This window comes from Tubulanus polymorphus, chromosome 1, assembly GCF_964204645.1.
Source record: "Tubulanus polymorphus chromosome 1, tnTubPoly1.2, whole genome shotgun sequence".
Classification (NCBI taxonomy): Eukaryota; Metazoa; Nemertea; class Palaeonemertea; order Tubulaniformes; family Tubulanidae; genus Tubulanus; species Tubulanus polymorphus.
In genome coordinates, this window is record NC_134025.1 from 1,639,618 (window position 1) to 1,652,830 (window position 13,213).

The window sequence follows — 13,213 nt, forward strand, 5'->3', positions numbered from 1 at the left end:
TGACACAAAACCGGATAAATATAGCATCATGTACGTTATTTCTTTTCCCGCAAATCGATGAATTGACGATAGACTCGTGAAACGCTTCGCTTGGTCTCTCTCTCACTCTAATTGAGTAGGCTTCATTCATAAAATCAAAAAGTAAATCCCTAAAAATAAACTGATTTTAGGTAACGAGGAACTTTCAAATTTCTCTTGGAAACTGCTTGCGTGCGCACCTCACACGTCACTCGGAAAACTTCGCAAATACCCGAATTATAACATTATCCGACGCAACTAATTGTTGTTGAATATTTTTTTGACATCGTAAAAACCGTTACAAAGATACGTTCACTGCTGTCTACCATGCGGGGTACGCACTGTGAGAGTCGATTTGCACAAACGATAACAATTACAGTTGCGAAAATTGGCGTTTGTTTTGTATATAATTGAATAGACTCATATCTCCTATTAAATGAATAATCAAGTCTTGAGTTTTAATGGTAAATAATGCGTCAGTGGTGGTACAGCAAACGGCTTTGAGATGTCCTTTTCTCCAAATGTATTTATTTATGTGTGTGTATATCTATGTATGTGTTATTAGTGACAGTATTCATATCTATTCAGTGAAAGTTTTTGAAGATGCTTCGACCCTATATACATATTCAGCCCAAAAACAGGCTCAGTCAAGATGGCCGACTGGTCATTGTTATTCGCAGAAATCAGCAGATTTCACAGTTTTTTGAAGATTACATGTGAAATTTTGAAGAATCTTCGATCAATTATCTGAATATATCTTTATATATAACCATATCCATCAGCAAAAAAAATTGGGTCGATCGGATTCAAGATGGCCGTCCTGTGACCTTGTTTCTGCTCAAAAAAACAGACAATTTTGGTCTAGATTCCGAGACCAGGTTCGCCATATTTCATTGAAATTTGTGATGGGTATTCGTTGGAAAGGGATCTTTAGGAGCGATACGTGTAGCAGGCCTGGTCACACTTTATACTGTTGCTACTTGAACGAACAAAAGCGATCATTGTCAATCTCAATGCCAGCATCTTACATTATACAGACAGAATTCATCGCACGCCATGTATATATAATTCTTAAAACATTTAAATTGGTCGCACATGCAGGATTACTGATTTATTTCTCAATTCACTTTCGACGGAAATGCAGAGGCCTTCGCATTAAAAATAGCTTGAGAAGTGTTAAATTGATTTTAAGTACTGTACGTCAAAGGCCGAATATACTGACGTCAAAGAAATTAGTGATAATATCATTGATATCCTTGATTGACATTCGTTGACACTACGTAATTATTGCGCTAAGGAAAATCCAAGTATCGCCATAACATATCATACAAGTGTATAGACATAACAGTGTCACAAAGATGGAAGGCATTTAAAATCGCCTAACATTATTTTTTAGAGTAGTTACGCTATGATATTTTTGGTTCTTGTTGAGGTTTACGGCTTCATTTATACACGTAAATTATATATAAACAATTATCATTTTTAAATTCATTTTCGAAGAATCGTATGAACCAAATTTATCAAATAGTCACGCGCGGTGAGAAACACGCGCTCTGAAGATTTAGAGCAAGATATATTGCATAAGATAGTTCTGTGGTCCAAAGATGATATTCCTTAAAGGTATGTAACAGTCATCTGCTGTTTCTAAGTGACTACGCCATGAGGTTAAGGGGGGGGGGGGGTATTAAGGGAGTGCGCTCTAGGTGATCAGAGAACAATAAAATAAAATAAAATGATATATCGCGCGGGTATTTTTAATGATGATTTGTCGCAGTTCGCGATAATTACAGCGGGATTCATTACTGTAACTGACCAAGGTGGCTGCGAAATGACTGCGAATAATAGGTGACGGTAGTTTGTGAAATCACATCCGTTTCATTATGAAAAAATCTAGTTTTACGAGAATCATTTAGCCCGGTGTAATGTTTTCATTGTAAACAATCAACTAGTTCTTCGGGACCTCCGGTCTTTTTTCGCTAATTGCGCTAATTTTTTTCAAAATTTCTTAGAGGAGGGAACCCTAAACCCTGCACTTGTTAAAAGGTTTCGGCTCTCACTCCTACAAGTCTCCCTTACTAACGGACAAACGGGTAATGATATCACGAGCAACACCACTCTAGGATAACATTGATGTTAAACATATATAAAAACCATTACATTTTTTTGTATGAAATTGATCCAAAAACGAATTCCACATTTCATACGCTATAATTACGTTACATTTGAAGTAAATAAATATGAAAAGAAGCACGGCACACTCTTATTCATCATCAGATCTTTTCCACAAACAGCGTTGTAAGCGCATTCGGCCCAAGGCAGCTGGAACTGGTTGACAGTGTTAGCTGGCTGGTATATAAAAAGTTGCATCCCCCGCGGTACACCGACGCACGAAGACGGCTAGTTTTTCCTAGAATGAGGATTAATCCGGAAGATTATTGCTGAGGTCTCTATCATCTGCTAAATTAGCGTGAACAAAAATCTTTTACAATTATCTGATGGCTTGCTTACACGCATTGGGGTTTCGTTATAAAGATGTATTGTTTTGAGATAAGCATAGTTTCCGCAGGATCTCGGATGCTGTGTGAAAGGAAGGGACCTATTGAAAGCGTCAATCACACCCAAAGACAGACACATTTTACGTTCAATTGATTTACACTGAAAGACTATATAATGGTGTACGTCATTCAGTACAAAGTCAAACCGTTATTTATATATATATATATAGACCACGACAGTCGCTTTTGCTTGATTGGCAAGTTGATGAATGTCCTAGGAAAAATTCGCTACTACATTTATAGTGAATTGAAGGTTGTGATTGGCGTAATTTTTTTCAAACAGATCCGGCACACGCGTAAAAAGCCAACGTGACTTTCGTTATAAGGAAGCCTTGCTTTGAACCAAGTCGGCGAAATATATCCGACATCTCAATGGTTTCATTTGTCACTAACAGATGGTTGTGCGAAAAATCAACACACACTTAGGAAGTATCTCTTCCCGTCTCGAATTCGATGTTTGAGGCTCCTCGGAATCTTCAAAATTACGAATGAAATATATAGTATTAAGGCGGCTTAGAAAACATACCAGAATATACGCGTTACCACGTTGTCAAGTGAAATGTTTCTGTCACGAAAAGACGTTAATAAAGGTGCAGAAATTATAGGTTTTGATAGCGGTATCATTCGTTCATCCAATCAGAATCTACTGACGTAAATCGTGGGTGGATGTTTTCTTCAATTATTCGCAGAAAACTTTAAATATGAATCTGGCTAATTTTCATAGCAACGCTTCCCGGTCCTGTGCGTTCAGCAATTCACCAGTGATTTAAACTAATCCTAATATCTGATTTATTCCATATTAATCTGTGTTCGTTGCGTATTGAATCCCATCTAAAGCGTTTCCTTGAGAGCTTTCATCCATTTGTCATCTTCAGGAAAACTCGAGTTATCACAAAATTCTAAGGTACCAGAACAAATGCGAGGTGAAAAAACTCTTTTTTATTCGTAGTGTGGGATTTTATATCATCTTTCAACTCGAACTCAGAATGTTTCATCAATGGTTATTCATTTCTCATGAATTATACTTTTTCTATGTAGGAGAATCGTACATATGCTTGCCGAGTTTCTATATATTCGTAACAAATCGTTACAAATTGTCCGATATAAACATTATACCAGTTTCAAGTGAGTAACTACTGACCTTTCAATTGGGCCTATATTCGTTATTAGTATGCGATACCTTTAACCTTTAAATTAACTAGATAACTCTCATATTCCCGAGCCGGATCTCTCATCCGCGGGTCTCTCATCCGTATCTTCAACGTTTACTGTTTTCAAAATTTTCACGCGCAAAACTTGATTAGAAACAGAAAAATATTACCGGTAACTTTAACATGACATTATCTTTACTAAATATTTGCAATGATATTTCATAGAAAATTCCCTCTTGTGCTTCTTACTTCCAAAGCTTCTTAGAAAGCAACCGATCCACAACTTCTTCGAGTAGATGCTTTGAATTCATTCATCGAAGCGAAAAATTAAAGAAAAAAAATTGACAAATACAATTCACATCATAAATTGTAACGTTCAAGTAAGTGATAAAGTTTCACTAGAATTTTAGGATCTATTTCCACAGCGACCAGTTAAAAAATGAGAAATACCATTAACTTACTAAACAAATACCTAAAATGATTAAACATGAAATAAAACGTATCACGTAAATATCTTTTACCTAGAAATTTAAGTAAGAATTCACTGCAATTTTCTCCAACGCTTCAAATCTCATCGATAGAAGAGAAACTTCTATCGAAAGGTGTGATTTTGATATTCACAACTGGTTTTGGATATATTCATGGCTGTGAAACATTTCTGTTTCAACAAAATTCACTCACTTTTCTATCGCTAGAATAAACTAAAATAAACTAATATTAATTATGATCAAGTGGCAAACAAAAATCCTGAATGATTTTCTTACCGTTCATCAATTGATATCTGGAAAAATAGCATTGAGTCATTGCATTGACGGCACAGGAAGGCCGGCCGTAAAAACAGCGGTTTCTACTGAACTGCATTATATTCCTAATTTAATGATAGCAGCGAAACTCTGATCCTGAATCACGCGATTACCTGTAGATTGTAACACACAACTCGAGGTGTTGTTATTGGTCCGATTTACTCATCTTTCCAACACCTCTCTTACATACAATTAACTTAACTAATAACTCGTCGAATTCAGCGTTACATCTCCACTCGATTCTCGCGCGATTTCGATGCTTTTTTCAAAACTTTCAACATTCTTTAAAACGTTTATCTAAACAAAGGTGAAAACAACTATCAAATGAGGATAATGTTGCTGAATGTTAAGATATATCAGAGTGGGAGTGTCCTTAAATGAAGTAATGATAATAGAATAAGAACCCGGAATATAACGGTATTTCAGTAATTCGCGCCATCAATCATGTATGGAATACTGGTCACAGCTTTTAAACTTTGACGAAGTTCACCGACATCAGAAACATATTGTCTCCACATTCGTCATAACGACTGTTAACTGTGACCTTTTACTTCGTTGAAACCACTAACGGCCACTATGACGTGCTGTGACGTCACATGAAGACCTTTGAATCAGGTGATCTATACGACACTAGCCCTTATTCAAATATGATGAATTTTCTTCTCATAATTCTCTTCCTCCTTAATGCATATTACATGATTACTTGTTCAGATCTGTATACAGACACACGTAGCTTATAATGAGATACTCGTCTTTCATTTCATTGAAATTAATAATATAAGTAGCATCGTTCAATATTACTGATGTTTTCTGAGGCTATTTACACGCGAAGTATTCAGTAAAGTGTCAAATCCACATCAGAATGGTTACGGAATTCACAATGGTGTCGACGATGAATCATTATCATTATCTTTCTTATTGTAATTATTTTAGCGATGTAAGAATGCGCCTTATACCCCAATATTTTTTGACTGATCCAAATCCTTTCAAATTCAGAGCTTTGATGCAACAGAAAAATGAATATGTATTGAAAGATTTGTATAGGTTTGTTATGATAACATTCGCTAAAAGTTTCGGCTATCTGTAATCATACATGTTCCATTTTCCTATTTTTCCTTTCAATTGTAAAACGTTCTTATTGTCATATGTAAATGACCTAAGTTTATCGGAAAAAAAGTAAAGTAAGTTAAAGTCACGCGCTTAAATTTGTATCAAACATGACGTTTTGTAAATAGTTACAATATCTAAGGCGACTGTATGTTACTGTGTTCCATGTCTTACCACAATATTATTGTAGATTTGTTTTGTAGGTTTACGGTTGTAAACGCGTGAATACAGTTGACAAGTCAACGTTATTAGAATAAGTCCAGTGCGTTCAGTTAATTACCTATTACAGTAATCATGACAATGCGTCATAACCGTTTGGGGTCGTATTGTCGGTATATTCCATTTTTAGGTGATTTACGTCAACCGCGGGACTAAGTGGTCACATACATGCAGTAGTTGTAATCTTAACTCCCTACTAATAAACTCTGTAAATATGAAGAAGATCAGCGATCATTTTCAAGAAGGATTGTAACGCCGGAACCCGAGATCAAATCATTTTCAGACCCGTAGCGTGATATATGCGTTTTTGATTTAGTTCGAAGTAAACGGGATCTGGAAAATATTTGCATGATATTGTTGATCAGATAGAAAGACCTCGCAGCGATTTCCATTGTTATCACGAAGGTCTAAACAAATGAACTCGTAACCCTTTCAGTGCATCTACACCGCAGTGCGGTGTATAAATCAGTGATGGATTTTGCTAGTACACCGCACTGCGGTGTATTGATGTAATTAGTAATTTGTAATTATCTCTATTGAAAAATGGCAGCAAGTGTCAAACATAGTGAAATACTAGTAACTAATGATACGCCGCACCGCGGTGTAGACGCACTATAGTGGTATTCCCGTTATTCAAAACACTAGGGTGGAATTTTTTAGAATTTTCAAATTTTCTCCAGCACTATAGGGTATTAATTAGTCAGCACTGAAAGGGTTTTAACATGTATCATACGTTATAATGACGTTTCTGCTTTTCAGTTCTATCTTTGATAAAAACGAATGGAACTAATTTTTTTGCGCTACTCGGACCAGATTATAACGATAGCAAGTCTGATCACTGAATTCGCACCCAGTTTTTCGATTACATTATTTTTCAGATATGTTCTTATTTTCCGGCCGATCCTGCTTAAAATTATTTCCAAAGTGGTAATCATTTATTCTCATAGAAACAGATCGAGTTTATTCAGATAATTTAAACTGTCTGCGTCTAGTGCACATTCAAATAACACGTTATTTTCTTTGATTTTCGCGAGCAGATTTTTATTACTTTGTATCACGTCATAAATACCTAGAACTGTGAACATTAGGATGAAAAATCGTATCTATTCCTGTGAATACTGAATTATAGAAACAGCGCGTATTAGACTTACTCGAATATAACATAAATATTAAAAAAAACAGAATGTAAAAAGTAGAATAATCTTCGCGCATGATCGAATTAAAAGCACGTAGGTACGTTGATATTATGATCCGTTGTCGTGGATATTAGATTTCCCAGTCAAATGTTGATAGAAACACTGCCAATTTTCTAAATAAAGTGTAAAATATCGTCTGAACGTTTATCTATTATGATTCTAAGTATATACGACGATCACACGAAGGTGTTATTCATCCACGATGCAGCATCATTTCAGTTTTATTTTATATAGTTGTGTTGCGTCAAAAGCGAATTTTGAAAACTCCCTAAATACAGATTTAAGACACGAAGTAGCGATGTTTCATTAGAGACCATCGTCAGTGAGATTCCGAAATGTCTTTAAGATTGTTGAATTCCGTTTTATAATGTTGAATTTGTACATATTGGAGTTTCAATTATATCGTCTATTCATCGCGTTTCAATTGTTGCTATTCTACAAGACTTATAGATCATTTGAAATAACTTTCAAACGAGATGTTCACGCCCCTGTAAATATATCCGCAAGTGTGATATGGTTTCTTGTGCTTATTGCTTCAATTTTGGTTTAAACTCTGACATTTTCAGTATAGTCCTAATTTTCGTCACTATGATAACACAAGCAAGGAACTGGAGCCGTTTAGCGAGCGAATGGTCAGACTGATAGATGAACATATGTAATTCATTTTGAAATAAGCACCGTAATATTATCTAATATATCAAAAAGTGATGGGCAACTAATGATGTAAAAATTAATGGTTCACATCGAATTCGATGATGAACATTACGATCTAAATGATTATGGGACCAAACTTCTTACAGATTACGGATTTAGTGTAAGTTGTAATAAATTAGAAATCATAGTTTGTATTTTACCCCCGTCGAATTAGAAAAAATAGTCACATCCTCCATGTTTCACCGGGGACCCAGTTCCACAGTTCAGCGTTCAATCGTAAGTTTTTTAATTGGGGAAAACTGAAAATGAATTGATTTCAATGAAACTTAACAGTCGATATGAAACTATGGTCCAGATACCCATTGTCTTAATGTGTGATTTTAAGTATTTCTGCTTTGTAAAATAGATTCCCTAAATTGTAGATGAGTGAAATCATTTTATCATTGAGCAGCATATCAAAAATGCATTCAAAGAATTTTTGGAATTTTACGAGGAATTTGTAGTAATTTTTCTCCACGAAAACTCTATTATTTCCATAGAATAAAAGACGAATGATGAAAGTTCATTCCAAAAAGACGTGGGCGCAACATCAGTCAATATAAACCAGTTAACTTCTTTCAAATTACATTGAAAATGAACGCATAATGTGAAATCTGAACTCCCACATTCGATAGCATTTAATCAACGCATCATTTGAACAATATTTTTTTATATACCATAAGAAAAATATTCAGATATGAACTGTTCGCACACGGAAGTAGAGACAAATAAAACTTGATAAAAGATTATGTTCTCATCAAATAATATTATTCATAATTTGTGGTGCCTTCGATAACGTAAATATTTACCTGGTTTTTCGTCCATGGTCATCAACCCCAATAATCGTGTAATATCCAATTTCATTCGCTCGTACGTTCAGTATTTCACACTTCTGATTAGTTCTCATTGTCATTATTATTTCGGATTTGGTCGCAACCAGTTTCGATTTCAGTTTAAGAGTTTCCATGATTCTACACACAGATGAAACCATTGAAATGACTACGCGAGGTGGTACAATTTCTTAGAAATTAGGACGCGCGCCTGCTAAGCCTAAGAGTTTTTGGAATAACTGCGAGGAACGTGTGGGTAAATTTGTGAAATTGATAGTATATACCAGGCTGTTTGACCTTTTCACGCGGGGGCCTTTATCAAATGCCTTGTTATTTACTTCTAGATGGAAAATGTTATGACCTATCGAGAATGGGTTGAGAACATAGGGGTTGACTGCAGTTACTAACATTCACAAATATCACCGTAGCTTTGAACTTTAGTTTGAACTTTTCATCGTCCTTTCATTAATACTTCGTACTTCAAGAAAAAGTTCCCTGCCTTCAGAGTTCTGTGTGGAGGGTAGGAGTCACTTGACGCCGAGTCGCAATAGGAGAGATATACAAAATAAAACTTCGAAGACGGCGGAACTATTTTGGCTTCTGTTCAAACGGTGACTTCGGACAAAAAAGTGTCAAGTCGATCTGTTTTTCGCAGAGCTTTATTTTGGCTTCGTTGCTTTTAATTTTAGAATAAATCAAAAGTTATCGATCATTTATAAATATACGTCATAGCGCGCGATAAAGTATCGTAATTGGTAAATGATAGGCTAAAATTGAACTCGTATTTTTAAGAACTTTATTTGAATTCTGAACGGTTATGTCGTCATGATAGATCAGTGACGTCAGAAGTAAAGGAACACCTATTGTCTTTGATATTAGTTGAAAGTGAATGTAGGGATATTGAATATACTTATATCTACAGGAAAGATAGAATTGATTTGTGCTGGTAGCAATAATATTATAATTTCTGAAGCGAGATACTGCCGGCCCTGGATGGTGATTTATCCGATGAACGAAAATAAAGTCAATATTGCGAAAAATTTCGAATAGAAATACTTCAAATGATCATTAATACAAATATATGAATGACATTTTTTTTTCTTCGTCGCAAATTCCGGGGAAAGCGGGTGGCGCTCGTTTGAGTTCAAACTCGAGTATTCGTGTTAACACGCCTGGTATAGGTAATCCATTGTCCGATACGAAAACCTTTAGAATTATACAAATTCTTTCTAACGTAACAGAATACGGTGTTTGCAGCAAATCCAAAAACTGAATAGATTAACATAATAAATTAACATTACTCTAGAAGAGCAGATAGTTCATGATGCTTTCAATCAATCAGTGGGGATGCCACACAGGACCGTGTTTAAGTCCCCACCCATCTTTCAAAATGATGAAACAGCGATTCAACCACACGATATATTTCATAAGAACGTTTTGTTATAAAAGTTATACATAGAATAACAGTTTGATAACACTGAAGTATTTTTCAAATTGTTCTCTCTGTCCGAGTTTTATTAATGAAAATATATGTTAGTTAGTAATGTAAACAGATTCGTATGTCCCTCTTGATACCGCTTTTTACTTTGACGAGATAAATGATCAGACTTAAGAAAAGCTAATAATTTCCGAAATCGTAAGATCGTCTGTTAGACTGTGACTTGATAGTTACTAACTACGCAAAATCTGTGTCCACGTATCGGTAACCCTATATTACAGCGTGTGAGCCGATAGGCGGTGAGATGTTAACTTAAAAACTATCTGCTCATCCTTTTTCATGTGTCCTTGATGAGTAATTGTTTATCGCGTTAGTCACCTTAGGTTAGGTTACATAGGTTACATTGTTTTCTCACTGCACGGCAGGTGCTTTTAGAGTCGATTTTGGCAGATGATATTCGAAAAGCGTGTTTGTTTTTTTTTTAGAGGTCTTATTCTTAAAGTAAGTTGTTTATTGATTACGCTAGTTTTCGTTTATTTATAATGGTTGGTTTGGTGTTTGTTGTGTATCCATTGCGAGTAACCTTGCCAAAAATGAGCATCCACTTCAATTCCAACAGGTTGGTTAATTCAGTTTTTTTTCTATATCCTCCGATAAAGTTTTATCCCATTGCTAGATAAATGCGATAGTTGAAAACCTATGAGATTGAAGGTTTATTGAGACCAAAACGTTAAGGTTGTCTCCTAAGAGCAATCATCTTGGGGAATGAAAAGAAAAAGGTTAGTTTTGTGTATTTGATAATCTTAAATGAAATGTGTATAAAAAAGTCACAATAATACAAGTATAACATTGTCGCCGATTCACAAAATCCAAGATAGATTGTTTAGTTAAAGTCCCGGAGTAAAATGAATAACACAAGTAATAATACTGATTATTGGCGGATTATAAGGCAATTTAGGGATGGTGATGATATATTCCCAGTCTCAATAAACCTTTTAATTGCATATACACCTTTTTCTTCTAGTCTATTTTATTCACATGTTTTCCTGATTAAAAGTTTCAATAACGCGTCGGACTGCGTTTACAAAAGGATTATGAAGATAGTGAACGTATTTCAAAGTCGTATTTCCTTCCAAATCTAAAACCCTAAATCACTTTGAAATCAACCTTAAGACCAGCTATATGATCGTTTATGAACTAGACTTGGTTCTAGATTGAATCAGGCCGATCACGATGATATGGGGCCTATACATCAACATCGTAACACAACCTTCAGAGAATAACATAAATTCATTGCAAACACAGCACAGAAATCAGTTATCACTGATAGTTTAAGGATGAAATCTTCGAGTAACAGTCAGAATATATGGACCGGAAGTCTTTGAATATCGATATCCGTATGTAGGTCAACAGTATGTTTAGATACAGTGTGAAGACCGGGCGCGCACTCGACGACATTTAGTGCAGTCAAAATCAATGCAATAATTACCACATAGAACTGTGAGAAATAATACCAAATAGTTACCTACCATCAACCGGGTCGGTCCTGCTGATTGGTACCGATTTCGTCTTCCTCATTGACCTATGACCACGTGTGCTAACGAATGATTCAAGTGGTTTCTCCAGGCACGCCACCTCCATCTTGAATTTCAGTTCGAAATCCAAATCTCGTCGGCGACGAGATTTGGATGGTCGGCACAGTCACGGCGTCGATGGATACGGGCATGTATTTCATACATATGCGATATTAACAATTCCAAAATATAGGATTATTTCGAGGAAATCTATTCGTTTAAAACGTCGTTGGGTGCCGGGGGTCCAATTGTAACTAGCAGACCCCAGAGAACACGAATCAATCAAAACCGTTTTGTTTATAAAGATACCGAATTTTAATTATCGTTAACCTAAGAAATCCACGGATTCCAAAAGCGTTTCTAAACGGTAGTTCTTGTTGTTTATCCGACGAGTCAACGTTCAGAAATTGCCAAAGAAAGGTCGACCATGTCTATCTATCTATTGAACATTTTGTTTATATGGAATTCCAATTCTGGGTATTATTTTTCTAAGATTAATTCAAAATGTCACTCGGTGTAATTTCTAGCCACCTAGCGGTCGTCAGGAAATTCATCAATGAATATTGGATTTTAGACCACGTGACCGTTTTTCTAGGAAACTACGTATTTGAAAAAGAAGTTTATCTAAAAGCGCCAATATGACGGTGAAATGTCACCATAAACCAAAAAACTGATTTTTGAGTACTTACATGAATGTAACATTGATCATTATGTTAATCCACCAATAAACAAGAATAATCCATATCGCGATGAAGAAACAGCGAATTGTTAGAAAATGTGAAATAATCTATAATAAACTAATTAAGATTATCGCAGATTAGCATAAATCCATATTTAGATAAATTGCGTCCACTGTTTCGGGCGACGCGAAACATTGGACGCAACGATTGGAAAATGAAAACTTCCGAACGCGGGAATTTAAAATCCGTCCGAGTTCCTTTCGCTTTTTGGATCAATTTAAACAGTGACGATCCGGAGTAAATGAAAGCGCTGCCGCTCAGATTGGCCTGCATATCCAGAATAACTATTTTACAGAGTACCCGAGGAATTGAGACACGTATCACGTGGTCAGAGGGAATATTATTTCATTTAACAGCGTTCAATAGAGACTCTGACAAAACTTCGTCACAGCGCGCGTATGTGACGTCAATGCTACTATTAATAGCCATCAGTAGAGCTAAATGTGCAAAAGTAGCGCTATGTACAGAGCATCACTGACTACGCCAGCAGCAGTGTGGCCCTTTAGCATCTGCAGCATTGATGGAAATGAAGTCTTTTTACCTAAAAATATTTTCCATAATCATTACCGGGAACTAGCACAATACGCATTCAGTTGGGAAGGTAATTTTCTAGGGATCCGACCGGCCTGAATGAATTGATGTTACTTTCCGTCTGAAAGTTCAAATGGTCCGGGATACCTTCACTACTATACTAGGCTTTTTACAAGAGAGCGAAAATAATCGATTGTACTCAAATCGAGCGGTCAATATAATGTATTCTATATATAGTAACTATATTCAATAGAATGTCGAGAGAAATCTATCACAGAACGTAAGATTATCTGCGATAGCGGTTGTGAAACATCGAACGAAAATCTTTCATTTTTCTAAATTGCTTTTTAGAACTTAT